At 42.7% G+C, this 10,389-nt stretch overlaps 1 protein-coding gene across 2 annotated transcripts in view; it reads right to left on the minus strand.

Moving 5' to 3' along the window:
- The window catches only part of LOC116381044 (receptor-type tyrosine-protein phosphatase epsilon-like), a 52,158-nt gene that overhangs the window by 18,797 nt on the left and 22,972 nt on the right, over positions 1 to 10,389 (minus strand). For both annotated transcript variants that reach the window (XM_031842855.1, XM_031842854.1), the window contains exon 2: positions 4,997 to 5,280. The gene's annotated coding sequence lies outside the window, so the exon portion shown is untranslated. The remainder of the gene's footprint in view (positions 1 to 4,996; positions 5,281 to 10,389) is intronic.

Here is a 10,389-nt window from a genome sequence, read left to right on the forward strand (position 1 = left end):
TCTCTCTCTCTCTCTCTCTCTCTCTCTCTCTCTCTCTCTCTCTCTCTGTAAAGGAGCCAAAAGGTCTTTAAATCACTTCAGATCCACAGACTTACACGTCTGCACAAGCATACATTTCTTTCCCAAATCTGCTAACAGTTGGCATACACAGTTACACTGCCTAGCCTTTTGGCATGAAATACACACACATGGAGACACACGCATACCCACAAATACGCAAACGCTTCAGCGGGGGATCCTTGGGAAACACACGGACCACCGTGCCAGAAATCATTCCACTAGTGCTCCATCATGTGTGGTGACAATCGCCCCCTTAAAGGGTCTCATCATGTCCTCCAGGCCCCTTACACCTGCAGACCTGACAGCATTGAACACAGAGGCATCCATCTTTCTCCCACCTTGACACCTCTGGGATTTACCTCCTCCCATCTGCCATTCAGAGGCAGAGCAATTATGGCCTGGAACCAGAGCCGTCGATAGCCGCAGTAATGCACGGCAGCTGGGCTGGAAATGACGGAACCGCCGCTGTGACACTTCTCATTATCACCCAGCACTCTGTGATTACCGGCGCTGTGCTATGAGCAGGTATTAGCGTGAGCGACATGTGGAGGGACAGAGAAGAAGAAGAAGGGATTGTGTATGAAGCTGGGAGCCTGTCAGTGTGGTGATGTATGGGGAATTTACAGCTTAACTTGTAGGGCCATTAAGAGGAGGACAAACGTGTAACATTGTACACTGGTAAACTAATGAGTTTTTATGAATTAAATATGAGACGAGGGTCGTTTAGGTTTGTCTACTCTAAGTATATGTTGAACCTACATTTTTCAAATGGTTTCTGGTATTTGTCAAAATGGGTGTTATCGTCATGTTTTTCTGATTATGACTAGTAGTCAGAAATTAGTAGTAAGCAAGGATGAATATGATCCTACATCTTAAAAAAAACAACTTTAATTCAACATAAATCATCTGAAATACTTGTCTTTGAGGCTATAAATTCCCACTAACTAACACAGAGAGTAGTCCCATGAAAATTCCTTTTAGCTGAGCAATTAGCCTCAGCTGGAGTGTCCTTTTAGAAGCAGTCGATAAAAAAAAAAAAAAAAAAAAAAGAGCATTGCGTGTAACTTCTCATTTTATGTGTGCAATTTGGAGACACCAAACCTCCTCCCGTCTTCACAACTTCTTCTCAAGCATGCACACACGAGCTAAAACGCAAGTGAGCCACAGCCTAACATTAACTTAGATGGTAGAATATTTTTGTTAATTTAAGTGTTTTTGGGGAAATAAACAAGTTCACAGCGGCATCAATCTTCTCACCTAATTCTCAGCAAGAAAGCAAATATTTGTATTTCCCAAAATGTCAAACTAGTCTCACAAAATATAAGCCGTACACTGAAACATGTTAGTTTATATGTTAGCGGCGCTATAGAATGTTAAATGTACTACTAAATGAAAAATAACATCAGCTGCGAGCATAGAAAATAATAAACTATGGTTATCAACAACTAACATGAACTGTAGAAACACGGCAATGCAGGCAGACTGCTCCCGTCTGTACCTTTAACTCACTCGCACATACTCACTTATGTCAGTTATTTTCAATATTGTAGATAAGTAAATGTACACGGTGCCAATCTTCACACCGTGACTGTATACCGTGATACCAGAATACCGTTAAAACTTTGTGTTCGAGGCTCACTCTCTTTGCCCTGGTTAGTGATAGAGACATGTTCTCATCACCCACAGTCATTGAATGAACAAAGATATGAAAATGAGGCACAGATACTGTCATTTCACTTTAAATGACCTTGTTTTTATCAGGACTCTTTATAATTCATAACATCCTATGGATATGAATTTGATTAGACGGTGTGGTTCCTTCAATGCAGAAACATAAGCCATTCAGGAACCACATTCTTCCTGATTATAAGCTTACACATCAGAATAAATCTGAAACAATAAACAAAATGATGACTGGTGGTCACATTATGGTCATATCACCTCTTTCAACTGACCATAAATCCATGAGGTCCTTTTTCGACAGTTTTAATGGTCAATAAAAAGCATTAAACAGATTAGAATGTAGTTCTACACAGAATCATAACAGCTGACTCAGATGGTGTCTGGGAGGCTGGTTTTAGAGCGCATTACAACCAACCACACTGCCTCCCCTGAGAATGTATGGCTCATTTCATATGTCATTTTATTCAAGCATAGAAATAACAGGCAATTGAGAAATCCTGCGGGATAAAGAAACCTACTTCACTCAAATGAATCTGAATTAATTGCAGTGTCAGTGCCTGTAATGATGACAATCCACAAAGCTTTTCTACTGCCGTGAGATTTATTTAACATAAGTGCTGATGCAGAGACTGGGGCTAAACAGATCTGTCTCTCGTAGAAAACCACCCCCAGGGAGCCCGAGAGCGGGGGATCTCGCATAGAACCCCCATTTTCAGACACAGAGATAACAGCAGCCCTTCGAGATATGTGCAGGACAGACAAGATCCATCCCTCAAAATATCCTTTAGTTCCCTGAGAGAAGGATGAGGAGGGCAGCGGTGGAGAAACGAGTGATAAGCACTGCTGCAGGAGAACAAAAAGCCACTTGATTCTGAGGGGAGGAGGAGAGGAGATGTGGGACCAGAAGGGATAAGTGAACGGCCCACGCTGCTGCTCTGCAGAGATAGAGCAGACCTGTCTGCTCAGTGCAGATGCAGGCTATAAAACCCTCCTGTGACTCTTTGAAAAGGGATGTGAGGACTGGTTTTTGACACGTCCCCAGACTGTCTGCATGTGAAGCAAGGTTTTACTGTCAAACAGCTCCGGTTTCTATAGCAAAACCGCAGTATCACACTTCATCTATCAGAATAAGAAGACCATTTAATGCTCCCTTATCACAAACCCGGCGACAATAGGTTTGACAAACAAGTACAAAATAACTGGTATTTTCCCGGCATAGTCCAGGTTTAGAGTAACTGAAGCTGGAGCAGCAGCCTGCCTCCTAGGAGGAACTGGAAATGGTAGCACAGTAGTTATGTTACCCAAACTCAAACCCCAACTGAACACATTTTTGCACAATCCTCTTTCGCAGGATCACTGAGCAGCACTTTGATTACGATTGTGTAACCCTGTTGTTTTGGTCTTTGCCTGAATTCTATAGAAATATGTCATTCAGTTAGGCCTTGGGAACCATAGTGAGCAGCATTGTCCTTCCTCCTAAAGCAGCCTTGTTACACGAATGAGAAAGGACACACACACACACACACACCATATGGAGAGAGCAAATGACTATGTCGAAGGCCTCTCGGAGAACTCCCTGCCCTCTTGAGAAAAAGGAAGTGCAACATCCAGTCCTCACACGCTGCTGACAAAAGCTCTGCAAGACGGGCAGGCATGCAGGGAAAGGCTTGACCCACCACTAACAGCTCCTGACAGAGGCATGACAGGCTATTCAAAATCATAGGCATACACACCACTCGGAGGTTAGAGGGAGGAATTGTTGAGTATCACTGAATCTCAACAGCAGACAAATATTTTTGACCTGAAGGCCACAAGGGTCAAAATCTCAGCTCTGCTGAGACCAGAAAGTAAAACTAAACACAGCTTCACACAAGGAGCCCCAAGGTACAAGGTGCCCCAAGGAGCTTGTACCTTGATAGAGGTACAAGGTACACCTTGATAGATTGGGTTTACTGAAAAAGTTATGGCGGTATCTGAAATACTTTTTCATAACCTTACATAATCAGATTTTTTTGCAGTTTGGTGAACGAAACGAAGCTGTGAGCCCTTTTTTCCAGAGGTGAATAAAAATTGAAGGTTGAAGAGCTACAGGGGACTGCAGCGCTGTGTAAAGAGTAAAGACAATGAGGGCGGAAAAAAGTCTTAGAGAGCAAAACAACCTTCCAGGAAAAAAAAAAATCCTTTGCTATTATGAAAACATTTCAAAAGTGCATTTGAAACGTCTCTATATTCCTCATTCAACAACAACTCTATAAGATTCTCCTCAGCTAACAAATGTGATGTGCGATCTGGGTCACACTCTTGATAAAAGCTACTTGCACATAGTTCCTTATGTGTGTAGGACTGCAAGCACGCGTGCCTGTGTGTATATTGCATGCGTGTGTGTTTCTGCAGTGTAAGCACATGCTGTCCTCCATCTGCTGTTTGATAGAGACTGTTTCCTTTCCTGTGCAGCCAGCCAACCAGTCAGCCTTCCTGTACCGCTCTGCTCCAGAGCGGAAATGGGAACAAGACTGCCACACACTCCTGACAAAAACCCTGGATAAGATACGTACACATGCAGACAGATGTGGACAGACAATGACTTAGACACACATTTTAACACAAACACAGTCTCCTCTCCTTTCTCTTTCCTTCCGTCTTATTATTCGGGCTTTGTTTTCCACTCTCCTATCTACTGCATGTTCCTTTTTTTCTTTATTTTTTCATGGTCAAACACCTCCACCAGTCATTAAACAGCTTGGCGGAGACCAAAATATTTGATTTGCACAACAATGAAGGGGATTGTTAAATACAAGAAAAGTCAAAAGCATGTGTGTTGAGAGGCTTTTGCAGTTCTAAAATCTTTTATTAGCCACTGAGCATGTGTTGTAACAACAGGTTGTGAATTTAACACAGCATGAATACAAACCATACCATTTTATATTCAAAACGGCTGCAGCATGCACGGTCTAAATAATGCTGGTTTTACCACTGTACACTACTGCGCAGTCCTCCGTTCTCACTACCGTTTCAAACTACTGTTCAACTTCCCATTTCTTGGTCCTTATTACCAGCTGACACAGACAACACGCTCTACCCTTGAATCACCAGATTGAGATTGAAGAAGTGACAGAATAGCCACAAAAATGCCAGGAACTTGTGATAAAAAAAAGTCTAACCTCAAGTGTGAACTCATAAGAAGCTCATATCAGTAGCTAAATACGTACATTGATGCAGTGTTGTGTATGCAGGCCACAGTGGACTAAATTACCTGGATGAGTGTTGATTCAATGTATGCTGATTCTCAGATCCATAGTTCACGTGGCAGGTCACATGCTTCTGACAGAGTCCAGTAGTCACATTGTCGTCGTCGTCGTCAGTGAGAGGGTGGACAGAAGCTGGAGGTGGGGAAGTGAGGTCTGCTCTCCAGCCCAGTGACTTTAGACAATCCTTGGATCCAGGCGGCGGTGAGTTGTCTCAGTGCTTCACCTCCAGGGGCTTACTGAGCAGCAGCCAGCCTGGCACTGCTGGCCTTAAAGGGATCCCGATCACCACCTTTATTTAAGCAGAGAGCAAGAAGGACAGAGATCGTGTCAGATAATTAACAACACAGCACGGCTGAAAAGAAGCTGGAGGTGATGTAGTTCCTGTTTTGAGCAGAAACGGTATGTCGCAAGATGACAAGGGTTCAGTTAAGAGTAGAGAACGGTTTCCTCAAATGAGGAGGAGCTGAAGTAGTAAGGATACCCTAGAGCATTGTGATACAGCAAATATACCCTCTATAAATTACCCTTCAAATCTACTGATCCCATTAGGCTTTGATGGAAATGAAGAAGAAAGTATGAACATTGCAAAGTCCAAGAAGGTGCCCAAGGGTGATACGCAGATGGTCAGAAAATATAACCATGGTGAAGAAATGACTCTTAAATTAGTCAGGAGAGTCAAATTAGTTCATTCCAAATCCAGCAGACACCATCTCCTAATCTCCTAGTGCGCATCACGTTTTATCCAGGCCAACCTCATTCGAAAACACAAAGGTTCCCCTCATTTGTAAATCTACTGACGGCAAAAATTTGCATATGCAGCCCAGATTTAGAGGCAAGTTTTACATAAAGCCTCTTTCTGTCTCATTTCAAAACACATTTATTTTGATCCCAGAGAGAGATAGATTATATGTCACTGGATGGGTTTTTTTTACTCTTTCAATCTATTTTCATTTTTTTTTTAAATACTAATAGATACTGTGCATAAACTGTAGTAGAGATTGCAGGTTGGTGCCATCCAATATATAATCCCTGCTATTACCGACGGGAGGCCTGTAAGGGGGGAATGGAGGGAGGGGTGGGGGGGGACTAGGAGCAAAATTTATCTACCTAGGAACGCTGAGCAGCCAAAGAATACAGAGGCAGCATTTTCATGAGGAAACCTCGTAAGTACAGTTTTACCTTCAACTGAAAGGTGAAAACTTAAAATGGGTCGATTACATTCTTGAGAATATGAAACCATTTCCCAAAACCAAAAAAACCTAAAAACTAAATGCTCACAAGTTTTCTTTTCTCTGCTGTTGCAACTTTGACATTTTTGGAGATACGAGGTTTTCACCAGCATGCCGAGTGGTTGCTATGGCGACCTTCTTGACTAGCCGAGCAAAAGGGAAGGGGGGGTTCTCTCTCCCCGTTTCTCTCTTTTTCTGAGCCGTAACGACAAATGAATGGACACATCCCCTACAGCCCTCCCCATATACACCCCTTTTCCTTCTGGAGCTCGATGAAAACAGGCAGTCAACATTTGCTCTGTGACATCCTGGAAAATGAGTTGTCATGCTCGAGGATTGCCATGACAGCCAAAATAATGGCACGACCGAAAGAGTCTGTGCTCAGAAGTCCGAATAGAGTGGAGAAGAGAGACAAAACAGATCATATCTGTAATCCTGCGTATAATTTAGTTTTCAATTTACGCCTCCCAGTTCCTGGAAAGCAGTGTGAGGGAGTATTTCAAAATCACATATCATCTCAGAAATCATGAATAAATAATACAAGGTCTGACAGTGTGGAATCAGATCAAGCAAACTGCTGAATAATAGAAGAACCTTCCTGTAATGCAATCGGATGAGGAGCATCAGGCTCTAGGAAAAACACAGCAAAACATAAAAGCTGCCGAATGCAGAATACGAGTTGTGTATATAAAGTCTAACTGTTAGGGAAGTCCCTTCCTTTTGTGTGTGGAACCAGCTGTAGTCTATCTAAGGGTCACCATTTGTGCTTTTTCTCAGCGTCTGGGCAGTGCTGCTGCAGAGACAGTCCTAAACAGCCAGCGGGTACTGGACCCTTAAAAAAAAGGTAAGAAAAGATAGCCGAGAGGCAGAAAAATGTAACAGCTGTAATATATTTTTGAGTGTCACCAGGTTGTGCCTTGAAGGTGAAATGATTCATTCAAACAACAACGCCCGCCTCAACACCGTTTTCTTACACACTTTTTTTTATAAATAATTACATTTCCTTATCTTTTCTGAGCTACAATAACACAATCGTTTGTTCATTTCAGAGTTCATGTGAGGGAAAGCAGGACCGCATTCACCAGTGTATCACTTCCTCATAGTCCTGCACTGAGCGATTACCACGGTGCAAGCGATAAACACTATATAGATATGAGTGTTACTCAGATAAAAAGATGCATGCTACATTTGGCTTGTGAAATGTCAAATGGCAGTTAAACTCTGCGTAACTCATTTGTGGTTATCTCAAAGTTTGATGACTCCATGCACCTCCAGAGGCAAGAGAGAGTTCTTAGTGCTTCTTAAGATTAAGCCCATAACAGCTACTAATATTTGTAGTCAGAGCACTCGCTGTTTGTGGTTAACATGGACTGCAAAAACACTCTTGTATTCAAATTAGCATTAAGAACATGAGGTGAACATTTGCTTCACCTTCAAAGTGAACAAACCACGAAGAGTTTTCACCGCAACACAACACACAGCTATGACAAATCATGCCTGGCACTGCACCGGCTCTCTGGCAGACCAGGTGCTAGGTCTGTGTGTGTGTGTGTGTGTGTGTGTGTGTGTGTGTGTGTGTTTTCTGTAGATCACCTCTCTCTGCTTCATCTGAGGATGTAATGGACTGTCCATCATGTGGACCTCTGCATGTGTAAGATATACAGCTGCAGATTCAAAAACACAGTTGTACCAAAACATTCATGGAGCTGTTTTTCCACCCGACAAGACCCTAAGCTCAGTTGAAAATATGTAGAGCGGAGGGGACGAATACCAGCTCAAAGACACAAGATGGACACCTCACACACCTATATGCATACACACAGAGAGACACACACACTTGGCTCTTTGACTCGTCCAGCTCTCTGGGGTTGTGGTCAATCAGATTAGAACATCACACTGAGATCTCCGAGTGCACCAACACAAATCCATTTATAGAGATAAGCTTTGAGGGCAACTGCTGCTAAACACACAGCCAGAGAGAGAGAGAGAGAGAGAGAGAGAGAGAGAGAGAGAGAGAGAGATTTTACTTCACTCACTGAGGATCCATCTGAGTTGCTATCGGGCTCCAGCATCAGTCCAGCACAAGACTATGTTTACAGAAGTCCTCTCTGACCTGCCATTGTGTGTCACTTCCAAAAGGCCCCCATGGATCCCAAGATAAATCTCAAAAGGTCATGAAATGATTAACAGGATAGGAGAGCAGACAAAATATATTTCACACAATCTTTTTGATGAATTACTGCATAATTTTACTTTATCAGGCCTCTAACAATTATTGAAATAAATCAATCTGAGGGGGGAATTGCGAGTGCAATCTGTCTTCAGAACAAGCTGCACTTATACTGCTCTGTTTTAAGGTGTAGCAAGATGAAAAAGGTTGAGAACCACTAATATAGAAAGTCTTTCTTAGGCAATATAAAATATGAGAGCGTGACTATTTTCTAAATTCTGCGTGATGAAAACAAATAAGCTAAGCTATACAGTAATAAGGCAGGGTACATTGTTAATGATAAGGCTGTAATTATAATTGAGCAGCAACCGCAGTCTAGCACTTGCTGTACCGAGTCAGTAGGAGAGAGATGTAAAAGTGACAGAAGTGGCGAGGCTCATTGTGATTTATGGTGTTTACAGGCAAACCTGAAAGGGACAAAATCAGCCTCAAGATGAAAACTGCAGCAGCAGGAAATTATAAGAAATGGTACTGCAGGAGAGAAACGCTGAGCGTGGACTATGTGCCTCTATGATCAGATGTGAATAGAGCAGTGTGCTTGATGAGCTGTCCACACATTGTGGGCTTAATGTTCCAGAGCGAGAGGACAGACGGCAACAAGGACCCTGATTTTGTTAGCCGAGCCTCCCTCGCCTGTCCGCCTCACCGGTGTATCTTGGCATCCAGGTTTGCTGAGCACCACTGAGTGGCCCTTCGCCAAAGCAAGCAGGATGTGAATGTGATAATATCATATAGCAGCTCTTATAAACTTGGCAATCACTGTTATAATCAAATATCTGGAAATTGCCTAAAAGGGCCCAGGCAGGACCGGATCATTTATTGACAGACTGTGTATGGGACAGCCTACATCAATAGTGTCATTCATTCAGTGGGTAGCTAAATGAAAACCCTGATTTAATACTAACCTGTGGCTCTCTCAGATCAAGAAACACATCAGCACGCTAGCATTGTCACTGTGAGCATGTTGGCATGCTGACATTAGGATGAAGTTGTTAAATTGTATCCATTTAGCAGCTGGCTACTTAGTTCGCTTGCTTAGCACCATGCTTCAATGCTACACTGGTTACAGAAAATGAGGCAAACAAAGTTGTCACTCATGGAACATTGTGACAAGAGTGCGTGGGTGAACCACTGAGCTGTTACTCATTTAGCCGCTGACTATATAACTAGCTAGCTTGCCGATTTCCCCCATGCCTTCATGCTACACTGGTTAGAGAAATTGAGCGCACATAGGAGAGGTTTTCTGCCAAAAGTCTCCTCAGGTTTAGGCAACAAACCTACTTGTTTAGGGTTTAGGAAAAGATTATGGTTTGGGCTAAAACAAAACCTTTAAGGCAGAAAACCCTCAAGGTAAACATCTACCGTGCGAAATGAGCCGAAAGAGTACTGGCCAATCAAAGCACACTAGGACATAACTAAGCACAAAAGAGAGAGTCCACCAGGTTTTCATTATATTCCATTCTGCTACGTGACTATTTTGGTTTAACGACAATAAAAAAGTTCAAGTTCTAAATCACTAGACCCAGACATGCCTTAAAAAAATCCTCAGTTAATATTAATTTATGTAAAAACAGAAATTATTCAGCCTTCCATCCCAAAATCCCAAAATCCGATATGCATCCCCTCAGTGGTGGTGTCTCTCTTTCCTTCTTCCACTCACATCCTCTCCCAAATTATATTCTCCCAGGCACCTGGGAGCAGCTCAGACAGAATGGGGTTAGGATTAAACAAGTCCCCAAGATTCCCTGCAACACTTAAACTCCATGAACCCGACCTTGTGAATATTCATTACAGAGAAACGGTGGTATTACACGACAGAGGGGGGGACAAACCCATCTCCACACATAGAGAAGGGTTGTAGCTGCCTAACACACACACACACACACACACACACACTGACATTAATGGACATGCAAGAAACATGTACACCCACACAAAG

Source organism: Anarrhichthys ocellatus, unplaced genomic scaffold (genome assembly GCF_004355925.1).
Source record: "Anarrhichthys ocellatus isolate YVR2014 unplaced genomic scaffold, GSC_Weel_1.0 scaffold4, whole genome shotgun sequence".
Lineage (NCBI taxonomy): Eukaryota > Metazoa > Chordata > Actinopteri > Perciformes > Anarhichadidae > Anarrhichthys > Anarrhichthys ocellatus.